The sequence below is a fragment of the Xenopus tropicalis genome, chromosome 4, assembly GCF_000004195.4.
Source record: "Xenopus tropicalis strain Nigerian chromosome 4, UCB_Xtro_10.0, whole genome shotgun sequence".
NCBI classification, from domain to species: Eukaryota; Metazoa; Chordata; class Amphibia; order Anura; family Pipidae; genus Xenopus; species Xenopus tropicalis.
Window position 1 is genome coordinate 86,367,414 of NC_030680.2, and position 3,718 is coordinate 86,371,131.

General features: G+C 38.5%; 1 long non-coding RNA gene across 1 annotated transcript; it reads left to right on the plus strand.

Annotated features, from left to right (window-relative positions):
- The first annotated feature begins 740 nt into the window (after nt 1–740).
- Nucleotides 741–1,956, plus strand: LOC116410419. The gene is made up of 3 exons (XR_004222385.1): nt 741–879; nt 1,164–1,309; nt 1,827–1,956. It is a non-coding gene; the product is annotated as an uncharacterized LOC116410419 (long non-coding RNA).
- The last annotated feature ends 1,762 nt before the right edge of the window (nt 1,957–3,718 follow it).

A 3,718-nucleotide genomic window follows, 5' to 3' on the forward strand; every position in this document is an offset into this window, starting at 1 on the left:
TTATATAAAATAGCTTATCATCAGTTGGATATTACACCCAAAGTACATTGTAATAAAGTTGCCTTACTTAAAAATTCACTTTATACTCTGTAGATGTGGATGTTTCCCTTAAGGGCCATCATTTTCAGTTCTATTAGGAACTGTGCCATTTATCAATTATGAATGGCAGCGCCAGCTCCCATTGGCTGTAAATGCATTCTATAACTGCAATTTAACTTTTGCACCATATGCTTGCTACCTGCTGCCACAGATTCCCACCAGCCTAAACATGAACTGACTGACTATAGTCCTCTATGCAGTATAACATGTAAATATGAGGGGTCTTGTGATGAAATTAGTATTATCTATGTGGCAGTAAAAACATAAATACATGAAAAATCTCTGAAAATAGTCTCATTAAAATGTCATTTAAAAATATACAGAAAACTCTGAATCACCTTCAGCTACGTAATATGGAAATTTAGATATAATGTACAGAGGGGAATGTTGCTATGTAGTAAAGGTAAATGAAAAAATTAAAGGAAATTATTTTTATCTATGAGTGTAACATGAGCATATCATAGTCAAAGTAATTTATTATGAAAATGAATAAAACAATGTAAATAACCACACTATTTTACAGCAGAGCCTTTCCTTTGTTGTACAAAAGTGTATCTGATATTTACTTTCCCACCCAGCGTCCTTAGTAACAAGAAGGGAGTAGCAGAAATGCAGGGAAGGGATTACATTGCTCACTGCATTCCACTTAAGCATATGTTTGCTTTTTGCTGAAGAAATGATATAATTTGTGCAAAGCTCATGGATCTCATCTCATGTTACAAGAACACTATAATAACAGCAGTACCTTGAGGCAGCAAGCAGAAAGCAGAGCCCACAAAGGTAGGATGAACATAAACACACAAACACTGTTACAAGTAGTTCTGTAGCCACTGGGGTTTTGTTATGCTGTGTTGCTTAACAGGGGAATTTGCTGCTCTGTGCACATAAATGGTTTGATTTTATTATGGGTTCCAGTTCCTGTGTGATTATATAAACTCTCAAAATGGGGTGAGTAATGGTGGTTTGTTTCTAAAGAGTTGGTTTAGTAATGAAGGCTTTTGCACTGTATGGTAATGCAAAACAAACATTTCAAAATGGCACCAAATTGCCATTATTTTTTTCAGATTTACAGTGTACCTGGCAGAGATAACTGCTGCACATCCATGTCTAACACAAGCAGTCTGCAGGCAGGAAAGAATTCAATGCCTGAAATGAGAGTGAAAATTGTTGGAAGCAAATATATACGCTATAGGGTAGATGAACCAGAGAAGTAAGTGGTGTATAGTATGTTTATAATTAGCTATAATTAGTTTGTTAAAACCACCGAAACTACATTTTCTCAAAATGATCCTCTGTTCTAAAAAGAGAAATATTATTCCAAATTTATAAACTATATTTTATAGTTTGTGTGTTAAAATTACCAGCTGCCCAAACAATGGATCTTCCAACTGCATTTGTATTTTATTTGATCCCCGCAGTAAAATCTTACCAAATCTGCCCAATTTTATTAGACCCAAGTTTCAGAGATGAAGATGTTTTCCCTACTGACCTCATATTTCAGTAGGGTGGGATATATCATGCCTGCAAATGGTACCCTATGCCATAGGCTAAGCTAAAATGGATGGGGGAAATGTAATTGCTTTAATGTAACTGAAGTACACACAGGCCCAAACAGCTTCCCTACAGACCCAAAAAACTGACTGTGAAGCAGCCCCTCTGGTATTCCCCAAGAATCTGCAGATTGCCAGTCTGGGTCATATGATCCTGTCTATTTTTTGATGTCCTAGAATACAGACCACGACAGAAGAAGATGTTGTCTCACAGATAATGAAGAATTTTAGTAACCTGAATGATTTAAAGAGTTTAAGACAAAGTTTCCAAAGGAGAGACCAGGCATCCTGTGGTTTTCTGCCCCCGACAGAGGTAAATAACTTAAAAGTGTATTTTAGCAATATACAGGGCATATTGAAATATTCTGTATTATTGTTTCATCTTTTTCTTTTTATAAAATATAAAAAGTATCTCATTGTAAAGTAAAGGGAAAGGTTAAATCGCTACGGCAACTCAAGTGTGCGACTTTTCAATAATAAAAGCTCTGACCCATGGTACTTAGTAATGAACATCAATCCTTTGGGGCAAGTGAGCTAAGTACATGTTTAGGCAGGCTGACTTAAAGCACAAAGCAACATTTCACACATGGTGAGACTGCATAGCCAGTGGCACACATACAAGGGTTGATTCACTAAAGTGCGATAAAACGAGCGATATTTATAGCATGCGTTAAAAATGTTATTGCGTCTTATTTTTTGCATCTTAACGCGCAATTCACTAAACAGATACTTGCGTTAATTTAGGCGCAATGCTGTTTGCGTTGTTTAAGTAGCAAAGACTATTTTTGTGCGGTATTTGACGCAACGTGTGCTAATTAATGCAGCACACACAAATTTTCACCGCGTGCGAAAAAACACACGCCATATTAGCCATACACGCCATTACTTTCGGAAAACTACTGTTCTGAAAATGACCATTTCCCTGCAAACTGGAGGCTACATCACTCTAGGGCCAACACAGACTTGAATAAATCACACTACAAAGTCCATATTGTGTTGCCAAAAGCTCATGAACTGTACTTTTCTATAATTAACGCCTGCCCCAAGTAGGTGTTAATTTTCGCACAGATGCGATATTTAGCGCGTCTATGTGTTTGTGAATCATGCGTTAGTATTATTTCTGCGAGCTAATTAACCCAATGTGTTATAATTAATGCATTCAGTTGCACGCTACTGTATATGCGACTTAACGCATGCAATAATACTTTAGCAAATCGTGGGTTTTTTTTGCGTCAATTTTAACACAAAAAAACATGCAATAACGCGATATTGACCTTTAGTGAATCAGCCCTTTAGACTGCTAAGGCAATTAGCAACCATTTTGTATAATTTTTTAATTATTTGCTTTACTTTTTCTACGGATCTCAACCCTAGCAACCAGGTAGTCATAAGAAAGCCAATAAAACATGAGGAGAGGACCTTAAATCAAAATCAAAACATAGAATGTATACTTAACCAACAAATAATTTATATCATATTACGTGGCCTATTAAATAATTTTACTAGTAGCCCCATCCATCTGTTGGCTGAATTCTCTGGGTGTGCAGGGGATCCGGCAGCTATCAGTACACTGCACTGTAGGATAGAAACCAATCAGCAGCTAGGCTGATGTGATCTGAAGCCTGTCTTTGCCTGTGTGAGTGGAAGGCTGTGATTGGCTATCCCCCTCCTACTGTGCTTCTGGCAGGGACTGTTAGGACACGCCCACGCTTCATTTCACACAAGGACAGAGAACTGATAGGATCTATAGCAGGGGTCAGGAACCTTTTTGGCTGAGAGAGCCATAAACACCACATATTTTAAAATTAATTCCGTGAGAGCCAAACAATATGTTTGGCCGCGGATGCTTCGGGGCAAGGTAGGGTGGGTCCCAAGGATGCCAGATGCGGATGCGATGCGGAGGAGGGCGCGGCCTGCGTTCGGTGGATAGAAGACGTGTTCTAAGGCTTAGAACACGTCTTCTATCCGCCGAGCACAGGGGCAAGGTAGGGTGGGTGCCAAGGATGCCGGATGTGGATGCGATGCGGACACGCCCCCCGTTATTTTTTTTTTTATTAAAGATTTGTCAG